Source organism: Haematobia irritans, chromosome 4 (genome assembly GCF_050003625.1).
Source record: "Haematobia irritans isolate KBUSLIRL chromosome 4, ASM5000362v1, whole genome shotgun sequence".
Taxonomy (NCBI): Eukaryota; Metazoa; Arthropoda; class Insecta; order Diptera; family Muscidae; genus Haematobia; species Haematobia irritans.
In genome coordinates this window covers 165,591,351-165,607,011 of record NC_134400.1, presented here as the reverse complement: position 1 = coordinate 165,607,011, position 15,661 = coordinate 165,591,351, and the positions used below count along the sequence as shown (strand labels likewise).

The window sequence follows — 15,661 nt, the reverse complement described above, 5'->3', positions numbered from 1 at the left end:
TTTTCTATAGGAATACTATTTTGGCAAAATTTTCTATAGAAATAAAATTTTGACAAAATTTTCTATCGAAATATATTTTTTACAAAATTTTCTAAAGAAATAAATATTTGCAAAATTTTCTAAAGAAATAAAGATTGGCAAAATTTTCTATAGAAATAAAATTTTGACATAATTTTCTATAGAAATAAAATTTTAACAAAACTTTCTGTAGAAATAAAATATTGACAAATGGTCTATAGAAAGAAAATTTTGACAAAATTTTCCATACAAATACAATTTTGACAAAATTTTTTGTAGAAATAAAATTTTGACAAAATTTTTTATTGAAATAAAATTTTGACAAAATTTTCTATAGAAATAAAATTTGGATAAAATTTTCTATAGAAATAAAATTGAGACAAAATTTTCTATAGAAATAAAATTTGGATAAAATTTTCTATAGAAATAAAATTTGGATAAAATTTTCTATAGAAATTAAAATTTGACAACATTTTCTATAGAAATAAAATGTTGACAACATTTTGTATAGAAATAAAATTTTGCCTAAACTTTCTATAGAAAAAAAATGTTGACATTTTCTATAGAAATAGCGTTTTGACAAAATTTTGACCAAATTTTCTGTAGAAATAAAATTTTGACAAAATTTTCTATAGAGGTATAATTTTGAGAAAACTTTCTAAAGAAATAAAATGTTGACAAAACTTTCTATAGAAATAGAATTTTGAGAACATATTATTTATAGAAATAACATTTTGACAAAATAATTCTTGTTTGGATTTTCTCCAATTTTTGGTAGATTAGTTTTGTCTGGAATAGTACAGCTTTCTGAAGAAGAAACTCCACAATTTTTATTGCAAAACACACATCGATTGCAACAATTGACGGCAGTGTTGCCAATTTGGTGCTTTTAGCACCAAATTTAGTGCTTTTCGATTTCTAAAAAGCACCAAATTGCCTTTTTGGTGCCTTTTCAAAAAAAGCACCAACTTGGTGCTTTCTGGCATTTTCATTTAGTGCTTTTGGTGCTTTTTTTATTTTGAACAGTATTAAGTTTAATTGATACAAAAATTTTGATTAGACTTTCAAGAGCCGAAGAAACTCAAATTTATTGCCAAATATAGAATTTGATTATTATGAAGTTGGTATTGATTATTTTTTAATTAATATTGTTATTTAGCGTATTCTGTAGGAAAATCGAGCGATGAATGTCGAATTTTTGAATTTGGTAAAGATGTCATTAAAAACGTTTGTATTAAATTCACAAAAGCACGCACAACTGAAATAAGCAATAGACTCCTTCCATATATTAATATTGCGAAAGTTGAAAAACATCACTGACCAAAATGAATAAGACGAAAGCATTAAAACTGATCAAAGTGTATACTTGAATAGCGGTTCATAATGGTTAGTACTAAGTTCGAGTGTTGCCGCTAAAGTGAAAACTATATCAGTAAAAAAGGCATATTTGCTGCAAATTTTATTATAACTTGATTGGGAATAGCCAAAAGTAAATTTTCACAAAGTTTGTATTCCTTAAAATGAATTATTATTATTGTGAAAAAATGACTATTGTAGCAGCTAAACTTGATCTTAATACCCACCTTAACTTCTTAAAATTCAATTCACAAAAGTTCTATAATACATCTTCGGAAGTTGTTTTTTTTTTTTTTTTTTTTTTTTTTTTTTTTTTTTGTTTTAGTAGAGCATTTAATTTTCGATTTTGTGGTGGAAGGTGGTATGTTAGAATTTATAATATATTTTTGGTGCTTTTTGGCCTTGGGGAGTTGGCAACACTGATTGACGGGCTAACAGACTTGCTGAAGTCCTTACCTATTAAAGAATTCGATATTGTAAGATTATTTTTATTTTTCATAGAATAAAATTTGCACACATACAATAATTATATGAATTTTTCTTTGGGAAAAATATTTCAGTTGGGGATTTTTTGGGGAAATAATTTCGAAATTTTGGGGATCTCTCTCAAAAAAATCTGGCGTGTTCTTTAGTACTGAAAGCAAAATTGGTATGAAGTTCAACCGTATCGGATGAAATTGACTGTTCTAGGCTTGCCAGATGGCCGGTATTCGCCTGGAATTTCGTCTCCAGGAAGTGTCCCGAATCTTTCACAAAATTTTCCAAAAATCCCGGAATTTCAATTAACATACTCAAGGCATATGTTTTAATTTTTTTTTTTATTTCTTAGAAAATAAAACGGTTTGAAATTAAATCGCTTTTAAAAATATTTTTTGGTTTTGGATTTTCATACTTTCTATACCCACCACGATAGAATGGTATAATAAGTTTGTAACACATCGAAATATCGATTTCCGACTCAATGAAGTATATATATTCTTGATCAGGGAGAAATTCTAAGACGATATAATAATTTTCGTCTGTCTGTTGTAATCACGCTACAGCTTATATAATGGAGCAATAATGGAGCTATCGTCGTGCGATTTGGCACAGATTCGTTTTTTGTTTGCAGGCAGGTGAAGTTCGTAGATGGGCTATATCGGTCCATGTGGTGGTATAGCCCACATATAAACCAACCCCCCAATTTGGGGTCGTGGGCTTCTAGAAACCCAATTTTCTATCCGATTTGCCTGAAATTGGAAATCCAGAAGTATTTTAGAACCATAAATAGGTGTGTCGAAAATTGAGTGTATCGGTCTATGGTTTGCTATAGCCGCCATATAACCCGATCTCCGGATTTTACTTCTTCAGCTTCTAGAAACCGTAGTTTTTATTGAATTTGCTCGAAATTTGAATTCTAGAGGTTTTGGAGGACCATAAATAGGTGTTCCGAATAGATTGTGTATCGGTACAAATATTGATATATACCCCTTATAAACCCGCCTACCGATTTGGTCTAGGGTATGTAGGTTTTTCTGAACCACAATTAGATGTGCTGAATTTTATGTATCGGTGCATGTTTTTGCTTTGCACCCATATAGACTGATTTCCCGATTTTACTCCTTGGGCTTTATAAACCGTAGTTTTTATCGGATTTTCCTGAAATTTTAACGAATTTAGTTTTTATTGCTCCATTTGGTAGGGCCTCCATATAGACCGATTTCACTTCTTGAGGATATAGAAGGCGCACTGATCATAAAAATTGCTTGAAACTGAAAGTAAAATTTACTTCTTCTAACCATTTGAATATTGAGGGTAAAAATCTCAAGATTTTAGATTTTAAATCAAGGCGTTCTTTAATCATTTCTATATAAAGGGAGATACGGTCAAAATTTGGTCAATATAAACTTGACGTATTTCTTTCAATTTTGCATTTAAAACCCCTGAACACCCCTCATTTTCAAGGTGTGTGTGTAGAATGTTGCTCCTATTTTGATTGTGGAATTCACTCTTCAGTTGTCAAAATGCCGTCCAAGCAAGAAGAGCAGCGTATCAAAATTTTGCTCGCGCATCGCGAAAATCCGAGCTACTCGCACGCAAAGCTGGCAAAATCGCTAAAAGTTGCCAAAAACAACAATTACAAATGTAATTAAAGTGTTTGGGGAACGTTTGTCGACAGCCAGGAAGTCTGGATCGTGGGGAAATCGAAAACTGGAAGCCGCTGAAACGACAAAGAGAGTTGCCAGTAGTTTCAAGCGAAACCCTAACCTCTCTCTCCGAGATGCCGCAAATAAGCTGGGTGTATCGTCTACAACCGTGCATCGAGCCAAAAAACGAGCCGGACTATCGACTTACAAGAAGGTAGTGACTCCAAAGCGCGATCCCGGAGGCTGTATACGACGATGCTGACGAAGTTTGACTGCATGGTAATGGACGACGAAACCTACGTCAAAGCAAGCAGCTTCCGCGACAGGAGTTTTATACGACAAAAGGAAGGGGAAAGGTAGCAGATATTTTCAAGCACATAAAACTGTCAAAGTTCGCAAAGAAAGATCTGGTTTGGCAAGCCATCTGTACCTGTGTCTTGAAAAGCAGCATTTTCATAGCTTCCGGGACTGTCAACCAAGAAATGTACGTGAAAGAGTGTTTGAATAAACGTCTGCTGCCTTTCCTGAAGAAACACGGTTGCTCCGTACTGTTTTGGCCGGATTTGGCATCTTGCCATTACGGTAAAAAGGCCATGGAGTGGTACGCCGCCAACAACGTGCAGGTGGTTCCCAAGGACAAGAACCCTCCCAACACGCCAGCGCTCCGCCCAATTGAGAAATACTGGGCTATTGTCAAGCGGAACCTAAAGAAGACAAAAAACTGCTAAGGACGAGCAGCAGTTCAAGGCAAACTGGCTTTCTGCGGCGAAGAAGGTGGACAAGGTGGCTGTACAAACTCTGATGGCGGGTGTCAAGCGTGAGACTCGGCAATTCGGATTTGGAAAAGCGAAAGCCTAACTGAATATTTTTCCTGAATTTTATACTAATTGAACTTGAAAAAGAAATTTAATTTGATTTTTTAAATAAACGATTTCACCGATTTACACGCGTTTTCCCTTGACCAAATTTTGACCGTATCACCCTTTATTATCAAGTAACCCGCTGCGATGAAGGGTTTTCAAAGGGAACTGTTATATGTGATTCATGCTGTTGTTGGGTATTTAAGATTCGGCTGTCTAATTTTATTTCAAATTCACGTTTTTCTGCGAAATGCATTTTTACAAATTATAACTATACTCTCTCCCAACATACTCTCTCCCAACATTTTAAAATTCGACTTTATCCCTATCACTACCATAGACTCTTTAGTGACACTATAACAATCCCCAACTCGAATGAGAAATATACCTATACCATGTCCATGGCGATATCCAAATTCCCAGTATCGAAAGGCACTACAAAAGAAGCAGCGATTGTTATCGCAGAGCTTAAGTTTGTTTGCCAAAACCGAAAGTAATATGCCAGTAAATATGAGTTTCAGAGGTTCCAACATATTTAGGAATTTCAAAGACTGCAGACAATAACTACGCAATGGCGTATATGCAAATTTAGCAAGTGATAAAATATAGGCAACTATTTTCGAAAAATGTGACTGTTTTAACTTGTCCCGATAAATCCGGGAATGTACGGAGCAATGTCCCGGATTTCCGCAACCATCATCTGGCAACCCTAGACTCTTCTCGGTTTATATTGGGAATGTACAGTTATTTGAAAAATACTAGGGACACTTGAACCCTATTCCTTTTCTGCATGCACCCTCGCCATGTGTGACAAGTGTCCTATTTATTAAAACTTCCCACCACGACCACCAAGTAGGTGGTCTAGTTTCCTCCTGGTTAACAAACGATTGCCTTTGAAATATGTCAAATGGGCGATGTAAAATGCAAATAAATGAATAGGAGAAACTTATGCAGATGTAAATTAGAATGGGCAACTTGAAGTAAAGGAAACAGTGTACACTCAGCGAAGGAATATAATAACCCCCAAACATGTTTTAAGGCCAAAATGTTATTTTTGGATGGTGAACATGGAACATGTTTGCTACCACCATGTTATTTTATTTGCCAAAATTTTACCATTATTCCCTTGACCCATTCTAATAAATGCATGCATTTGCAAAACTAGTGTAATCAATTGCACTATTGACATGGGACGCGTGAACCAACCACCAACAGCGTTTTGATGTCTCCTCTCACCATCTCTCCAATCTGATCTGACCAATAAGCTTGTGTAGAGCAAATCTCCCTCAACGAACGAATTGAGGCGAACCACACATTTAATTGATATTCTAAAGTGGTTTGATATTGCCTCGGATAAAGTGTAACACTACACAATTCAAATTAAAATGCGTGATACTGACAGCTGGCGGCGTCGGTGGCCATAGTCAGATAAGTGATCAGTCTGTCTTCTATGTTAATATGTTTTATGGTTTTTAAATTTTTATGTCTAACAACATATAATTATTTTTAAATTAAATTAAAAATAGCTACGGAAAATTTTATAATATATGGAATCTATTAGAATACACTTACATTGTAGCTAGGGGTTATTTAATTTGCCAAAATATTATTTTTCGATCCTGCCAGGAGTCGAACCTGGAATCTTCTGATCCGTAGTCAGACGCGTTATCCATTGCGCCACAGGACCACGATGAAAGCGGCAAGGTTAAAAGAACTTTTCGTTAGGTATGTTGTCCGACTGACAAAGGCACTTGTACACTGGAAGAAATATCACCAAAATATTTCCAATTAAAAAGTTGATTGAAGTTGAAAATAAAATTAATTTATACAAATACCTTTCTAAACAAAATGAAAAAAAAAAGATAGTCAGTTAAAGAATTATTGAAAATTTTAACATATATACAATGTAACCTCTGAAAGGTGGACACCCACGGTCGCCTAAATTTTGTCAACCTTTGAGAGTTGGACAAAAGAGGTTCATTTTAATGTAAACGTTCCACAAACAAGTGTCCATGTTTAGGAGGTGTCCGGTTTTCAGAGTGTTCACGTTTGAAAGGTTTCACTGTAACTAAAATATTACATTTAAAAAGTAGACATTTTATTTTAATTTACCCACAGAAAAAAGTGAACTGCTTTATGGGAGTAATTAACTATGACGTGGAAAATTTAACAAATTCCATTTTTTGAGATTTCCATAATGCGTTGTTAAAATCATGACATTTTACTGACATTTTTGGTCAAGTGCTAAAATACTTCCCTATCATAAAGACAAAGACAAAATAAACTAAAAGTAAAACAAGTATATACGGCCGCAAGTTCGGCCAGGCCGAATCTTATGTACCCTCCACCATGGATTGCGTAGAAACGTCTACGAAAGACCTCTTTTGGCATGGCTGTTAAATATCATACACTACCATCACGTACCAAATTTCAACCAGATCGGATGAAGTTTGCTTCTCCAAAAGGCACCGGAGGTCAAATCAGAAATCACGCTAACTTCCGAACGAAACAAGCTATCGACTTGAAACTTGACACAAGTAGTTGTTATTGATGTAGGTCAGATGGTATTGCAAATGTGCCATATCGGTCCACTTTTACGTATAGCCCACATATAAACCGACCCCCAAATTTGGCTTGCGTATCCTCTACGAGAAGCAAATTTCATCCGATCCGGCTGAAATTTGGTACATGGTGTTAGTATATGGTCTCTAATGACCATGCAAAAATTGGTCCACATCGGTCCATAATTACATATAGACCCCATATAAACCGATCCCCCGATTTGGCTTGCGGAGCCTCTAAGAGAAGCAAATTTCATCCCATCCGGTTGAAATTTGGTACATGGTGTTAGTATATGGTCTCTAACAACCATGCAAAAATTGGTCTACATCGGTCGATAACTACATATAGCCCCCATATAAACCGATCCCCCGATTTGTCTTGCGGAACCTCTAAGAGAAGCAAATTTCATCCGATCCGGCTGAAATTTGGCACATGGTGTTAGTATATGGTCTCTAATGACCATGCAAAAATTGGTCCATATCGGTCCATAATTATATATAGCCCCCATATAAATCGATCCCCAGATTTGTCCTCCGGAGCCTCTTGGACGAGCAAAATTCATCCGATCCGGCTGAAATTTGGCACATAGTGTTAGTATATGGTCTCTAACAACCATGCAAAAATTGGTCCACATCGGTCCACTTTTACGTATAGCCCCCATATAAACCCATCCCCCCGATTTAGCTTTCGGAGCCTCTAAGATAAGCAAATTTCATCCGATCCGGCTGAAATTTTGTACATAGAGTTAGTATATGGTCTCTAACAATCATGTAAAAATTGGTCCACATCGGTGCATAATTTTATATAGCCCCCATATAAACCCATCCCCAGATTTGGCTTGCGGAGCCTCTAAGGGAAGCAAATTTCATCCGATCCGGCTGAAATTTGGTACATGGTGTCACCATATGATTTCTAACAACGATGCTAAAATTGGTTCACATCGATCCTTAATTATATATAGCCACCATATAAACCGATCCCCAGATTTGGCTTGCGGAGACTCTAAGAGAAGCAAATTTCATCCGATCCGGCTGAAATCTTGTACATGGTGTAAGTATATGGTCTCTAACAACTATGCAAAAATTGGTCCACATGGGTCAATAATTACATATAGCCCCCATATAAGCCGATCCCTAGATTTGACCTCCGGAGCCTTTTAAAGGAGCAAAGTTCATCCGATCCGGTTGAAATTTGGTACGTGGTGTTAGTATATGGTCTCTAACAACCATGCAAGAATTGGTCCATATCGGACCATAATTATATATAGCCTCCATATAAATCGATCCCCAGATTTGTCCTCCGGAGCCTCTTCGAGGAGCAAAATTCATCCGATGCGGTTGAAATTTGGAACATGGTGTTAGAATGTGGTCTCTAACAAACACGCAAGAATTAGTCCATATCGGTCCATAATTATATATAGCCCCCATATAAACCGTTCCCCAGATTTGATCTCCGGAGCCTCTTGGAGGAGCAAAATTCATCCGATCCGGTTGATATTTGCAACGTGGTGTTAGTATAAGGCCGCTAATAACCGTGTCTAAATTGGTCCATATCGGTCTATAGTTATATATAGCCGATCCCATACCACACAAAAATTGGTCCATATCGGTTCATTATCATGGTTGCCACTCGAGGCAAAAATAATCTACCAAAATTTTATTTTTATAGAAAACATTGTCAAAATGTTATTTCTATAGAAAATTTTGTCAAAATTTTATTTCTATAGTAAATTTCGCCAAAATTTTATTTCTATAGAAAATTTTGACAAAATTTTATTTCGTTATTGTTGTTTTTTTATCTCAGCTTAAAGCCATGCATTGACTAAACTACAAGTGTAGCTTAACCAACAGAGGAAAAGTATGCTTGTCAAATTTATTTGGGCAAAGCCCTATAGACTGCAAGATGGTTGGATGTACAGCTGTTTCGGAATTACCACATTCCTCATCAGCATCCTCTACTTGCAGCAAAACTATCAACCAATTATCAGAATAAATTCGGGTAATTCACTCAACCCAACGTGAACTACACTTGAACCTCCCGAAAAAGGGTTTGATAGTCGGCTACTGCCTAAACAAATTTGCCAGCATATCTCTTTTCCTTTGCCAAAGGAAAAGAGATATGCATCCAGTAGAGGATGCTGATGAGGAATGTGGTAATTCCGAAACAGCTGTACATCCAACCATCTTGCAGTCTATACGGCTTTGCCCAAATAAATTTGACAAGCATACTTTTCCTCTGTTGGTTAAGCTACACTTGTAGTTTAGTCAATGCATGGCTTTAAGCTGAGATAAAAAAAACAACAATAACGATTGAAGAGAAGCCAACAATAACAAACAAAACGAAAATTTTATTTCTATAGAAAATTTTTTCAAAATTTAATTTCTATAGAAAATTTTGTCAAAATTTTATTTCTATAGAAAATTTTGTCAAAATTGTATTTCTATAGAAAATTTTTTCAAAATTTTATTTCTATAGAAAATTTTTTCCAAATTTTATTTCTATAGAAAATTTTGTCAAAATTTTACTTCTATAGAAAATGTTGTCAAAATTTTATTTCTATAGAAACTTAAAACTTAATTATATACGTATTTAATCGGCCTTTTTTAGTTTAATACATATATACCACGTATGGACTTTGTGGTATACATTACGGTTAGGAAGTTTTAAGATACCTTGCCATCGGCTTCAGTAGAAGTTTCTACGCAAGCCATGGTGGAGGGTACATAAGCTTCGGCCTGGCCGAACTTACGGCCGTATATACTTGTTTTTTTTTTGATATATATATAGCCCTCTTTGATGCTCATTCAATACCATGAATTAATTTCATTTGATTTATACTTTAAATTTACAATTTTTTAGAGCAATGACATTTCCAATGATAATTGTTTACAGTCTAACGATTAGCATAAATATTTAATTGCCTTAAAACAAGACCGATATTGTTGTCGATATTTTAATTCTTTATCTTTTTTAGGGAATCAAGACCAAGATAATTGTGTCAATTATATTAAGAACTCGTTGCAAGAGTAAACTCAACATTTTCATAGACAATTTGCAAAATGGTCAAATAAAAACGAAGATCATCAATCATAATTTCCATTGGATACATTTGTACAAATTGTTGTTCTATTGAAAGTGATATTTTCTTGTTGAAATCCCATTTAGCCATGATATTTTGTTGCAGTTCTTAATCATCATCATCATCACCGTCGTCGTTACTCTTTGTTGATTGTGTCCGGCTGACTTATGATGGATGGATGGTATACTGAGTTATGGCCCAATAAATTATTATTTTTTTTTTGCAAAATTTTTATGTCGTGAAAAAAAAAAAAATAAAAAAGCGTTTATATTTCACCATTAAACAATTGTTGTCCGATGTTAACATTTACAATTATTTTCGAATAAGCTCCCATTTGTCTATGGTTTAAAGTAATTTTTGTTCTTGCCATTAATGTTGGCGAGTAATGTGTTTTCATTAATTAATTCCAACTAAGTAAATCGATGAGGACTACGTTTTATGATGGTCATTAAAGTTTAGCATTTTATCTAATCTAGGGGGGAGCACGTGATGCGGGAGTCACCAACCACTAGAATAAAATCTAATTTCGGAAGTGAGTGAATTTTCGTGTATACATATAATACATAGAGTGATCAAAACCGTTGAATCGATTGTCGGTTTTGATAAAAAAGTCAATTTTTGGTGGACCGGTAGAACCGATTTTTTAGATTTTCTTTTAAAAATTACGTGTTTTTGTGAAAACCGGTCTGTCTTTAATATGTGATAAAAATTTTAAATACTAGAAAAAAATTATAAATTTGATCAAATTTATGAAAATTGACCAAAACGGACCAAATTCCGTTTGGCCCGACCATCGGACCAAATTTAAAAATTAGAAATCTTTTTGACCAATTTTAGTCCGATCGGACCAAAATGTCAACGCTGACCCTGACACAGATGTTCTTTATTGCTTAATATGCTCTGAGTATTTTATTCTCTCTGTGACAAATGGATTGATGCAGAATGTGGCGACAATGTTGCAAATACCCTTGAGGGTCATTTATATTAGATGCTCACTAAGCAGCAGCGTTGCCACTACGAAATTTTATTTTGGACCAAAATGTTTCCAAAATCGGACCAAAATTCCCTCCAGCGGACCAAATTTCCAAATTTGAAGAAACATGCTTTAAAAAATATTTTATTATTGTAACATACATAGTGCTTTTATTAAAAAAAAAAATTTATTAAAAAAGTAGTAAATCAGAAAGGACTGATATGATTTAGTGATTGCCATCAAATCGACTTTTCAACTTCAAAAGGTTGAATTTTAAAGTCAATTTTAATTGACATCAACGCGAAATTTTAATGGACTTTCTATGGTTGAAATAGTATCTAATCCCACACTGAAAAAAAGCTTTCACGGCTCCAAAGATTTTGTCTTTACGCTAATGATTTTGGTATTGATTCCGAGCTACACTAAAAAAAGGTCAACTCTCTATTTCACTAAAGCACAGGACAAACAGGACAAAATATACACAAGTTAAGCATTAAGATTTACTAAATTCGTGTTTCTCACAACACAGGGGGTATATTAACTTTGTCATTCCGTTTGTAACACATCGAAATATTGCTCTAAGACCCCATAAAGTATATATATTCTGGGTCGTGGTGAAATTCTGAATCGATCTAAGCATGTCCGTCCGTCCATCTGTTGAAATCACGCTAACTTCCGAACGAAACAAGCTATCGACTTGAAACTTGGCACAAGTAGTTGTTATTGATGTAGGTCGGATGGTATTGCAAATGGGCCATATCGGTACACTTTTACGTTTAGCCCCCATATAAACGGACCCTCAGATTTGGCTTACGGAGCCTCTAAGAGAAGCATATTTCATCCGATCTGACTGAAATTTGGTACATGGTGTTGGTATATAGCCTCTAACAACCATGCAAAAATTGGTCCACATCGGTCCATAATTATATATAGCCCCCATATAAACCTATCCCCAGATTTGGCTTGCGGAGCCTCAAAGAGAAGCAAATTTCATCCGATCCGGCTGAAATTTGGTACATGGTTTTGGTATAGAGTCTCTAACAACTATGCAAAATTGGTCCACATCGGTCCATAGTTATATACAGCCCCCATATAAACCGATCCCCAGATTTGGCTTGCGGAGCCTCAAAGAGAAGCAAATTTCATCCGATCCCGGCTGAAATTTGGTACATGATGTTGGTATATGGTCTCTAACAACCATGCTAAAATTGGTCCACATCGGTCCATAATTATATATAGCCCTCATATAAACCGATCCCCAGATTTGGCTTGCGGAGGCTCAAAGAAAAACAAATTTCATCCGATCCGGCTGAAATTTGGTACATGATGGATGGTATATGGTCTGAGTGTTAGCTCATGCAAAAATTGGTCCCCATCGGTTCATAATTATATATAGCCCCATATAAACCGATCCCAAAATTTGACTTGCGTAGCCTCTAAGAGAAGCAAATTTCATCCGATCCGGTTGAAATTTGGAACATGGTGTTAGTATATGATCTCTAACAACCGTGCCAGAATTGGTCCATAATTATATATAGCCCCCATATAGAGCCTTCTTCAGATTTGACCTCCGGAGCCTCTTGGAGGAGCAAAATTCATCCGATCTGGTTCAAATGTGTAACATGGTATTAGTGTATGGTCACTAGCAACCATACCAAAATTGGTCCATATCGATCTATAGTTATATATAGCCAATCCCCAATACCACAAAAAATGGTCCATATCGGTTCATAATCATGGTTGCCACTCGAGCCAAAAATAATCTACCAAAATTTTATTTTTATAGAAAATTTTGTCAAAATTTTATTTCTATAGAAAATTTTGTTAAAATATTATTTCTATAGAAAATTTCATTTCTATAGAAATTTTGTCAAAACTTTATTTCTATAGAAAGTTTTGTCAAAATGTTATTTCTATAGATTTCTATAGATTGAAATGGACCAAAATGGGCCTAATTTCGTTTGGTCCGACCATCGGACCAAATTTAAAAATTGGAAATCTTTTGGACCAATTTTGGTCCGATCGGACCAAAACGGCAACGCTGCTAAGCAGCTAAAACTATCAAGAGCTGCATCTGCAAGACGCTTACACACAGTGTTGCCATTATTTTCCGGGCTCTTGTCCCCAAAATGGATGGCTTTTATCACCAAAAATCCCCAATTTAATTTAAAATTCCCCATGAAATGTTTGGCACGTTTTAAAAAAAAGGAAACAAATAGACTCTGCTGTAGAAAAGCCGTTAAAAATTATAAAACACAATTTTAAATAAAATAAAAATGTGCAATTTTTTATACCAGTTTGCGAGTTACAAACAGATGAAGATTTCAAAACACAAAACCAGGAGATGGGTGCCTAAAATATCATCCGATACCAACCCCCATTAGAGTTAATTATTAGTATGAAGAGTCATCGAAATCCTCTTCTAAATGCTCGAGAAATAAAAATGGGAGTTCGGTCAACATATAGTCAAGAAATAAAATTGACTTATCGATCAAAATGCGTTGCTGTCCCGATATGAACTCTACTCTATATGTACGGGATATGGGATATATTTTCAAAATCAGTGATGTATGCAGATGAGTCCTTACGATATAATTTCACAATAGTAAAAAAATTGTAAAGAAGCTCTTGGGCCACCCAAATAAATTCCGCGGAATAAAGAGGTGGAAAGTTTTTTTTATATATTTTTGAGAATCTCTGTACTTCTTTAAGCCTTTTTTTTAAGCATGTAGAAGTAAAGAATTTCATATAAACCATACTTCTTACTCTGATAATTATACTGAACAGATTTTGAAAATTCCTCACAAATTTGTGGAAATTCCCCACCAAATCCCCAAGTTTCCAACTCAAAAATGTTGTCCCCATCCACGAAAAAAAAAAATCCCCAATACTGGCAACACTGCTTACACATTAGATGTACTCCGACTAACATAATTATTTATATTAGTTATATTTCTTATAATTTAATCTGGCTTTTTTGTCCAACATAGGACTCCATATGGAGCTAACAATTAGAAGACACCTAGCCATTGGCAAGCGTTACAACAACTCAAGTAATTCGGTTGTGGATTACAGTCTTTAGTAGAATTTTTTACGCAATCCATGGTGGATGAACCATAAGATTCGGCCTGACCGTAATTTGACTTAAATTCATAACATATACTGTAGTTACAATTATGCTATTTTTAAAAATTTCCATATTTTTATTATTTCTATATTTTATGCAAAATAAAAAAATCAAAAAACATATGCCCCGGGTGAGGCTCGAACTCACGACCTTAAGATTATGAGACTTACGCGCTGCCTACTGCGCCACCGAGGCTATACGTACGCTGTAACAAATACTTTATAAGACAACAATGTGTAATGTTCTCGTAAGAACACTTTGTCTCTTGTTTGAGGTGTAATTAAATATTTCTACCACTTCTAAATGGTGAGAAATTTTATTTGGTGTAAAGCTTTTCTCTAAAGTTCTATTGACAAATATAAACTTATACAGTGGACCAAAGTAGTTTCAAAATACCATAAATAAATGGATTAACAGATTAATACTTAATATTAAGTTCGTTTCTGCGAAAACCGAATATCTTCATCTATCTCTGTAAATAGGATCCCAAACCCAGTGATGCTAATTTATTTATGCGAAATAATATGTCTGCCTATTTTTTCGTGCGAAAAATTCAGGGTTGTATAAATATTTGTTGGAAAATGCCCAAAACAAAAATTTCGCATTTATTCCGCGCTAACGTTTTTTATATGTAATATAACAGTTTTTCGTTCGAAAACGTGATCTTAGTACTAGGTTAAAGGATGAATTGTAGTGTAGTATCATCTCGTGAAATTGTTCTATAAAACTGTTATACATTATTTCCTATAACCGAAACCATTATTAATAACATCAAAACTGGAAAAAGAAGACACATTTTTCAACATTTATGTTCCTAAATAGTACTTTGCAACTTTTATAAGCAACAAGAAAAAAAATTAGCTGGGCAAGCAAAAAGGTGACGAGTGTCATGTGGCCCTTGATTACATATGGGACACACGTCAGCTACGCTGCTATCAATCACTGATAAGTATGAATTGAGGCGGCTGCACTTGCCTGATCTTAGTTGGGCCAAAACTACCCTTGTCTGCCGTGGGAGGTCTCTCTCCTCCGGTGCAATGGGCGGCGGTCGGACACCGAGAACAGGATTAACCTTGTAGCTTCTCACCGCTTCAGCTACAGTATCCTCATGAATCCTGTTCAGACCTGCCTGGTATGCTGCCTGATCTAGAGGCTCTCTTTTGTAACGCTGGATCTCTGGCTCTAGAAGGTGAAGATCAACCCTTACATTCCTGGGTGGAGGTTGTCAATCCACAAGATGGTGATTCGGATGACAACTTCGATGGCAACTCAAGAGGTACTGCTTTGACAACATTTAGTTGTGTCGACGCACTGGGATGATCTTGGTCTCCGCATAAAGGTGATCCAGGGGTGTACTGCGGAGACATCCTGTTGCGGTTCTAAGGGCAGCGTTCTGACAGATCTGTATGTTATTCCACTGCGTATCGCTCGTTTAAGGTGTCCACACAGGCGCTGCATAGTTTACCACTGACCGGCCAATTGCCTTATATGTAGTTAACAAGGTTTCTTTGTCCGCACCCCAAGTGCTGCCGGCAAGCGACTTGAGGACCTTGTTTCTAC

At 35.4% G+C, this 15,661-nt stretch overlaps 2 non-coding genes across 2 annotated transcripts; both read right to left on the bottom strand.

The window, feature by feature from the left end:
* Positions 1–5,974: 5,974 nt before the first annotated feature.
* On the bottom strand, positions 5,975–6,047 carry TRNAR-ACG (transfer RNA arginine (anticodon ACG)). The gene has a single exon. It is a non-coding gene; the product is annotated as a tRNA-Arg (tRNA).
* An 8,176-nt stretch (positions 6,048–14,223) lies between these two features.
* Positions 14,224–14,296, bottom strand: TRNAM-CAU (transfer RNA methionine (anticodon CAU)). Its single transcript has one exon. It is a non-coding gene; the product is annotated as a tRNA-Met (tRNA).
* Positions 14,297–15,661: the final 1,365 nt, after the last annotated feature.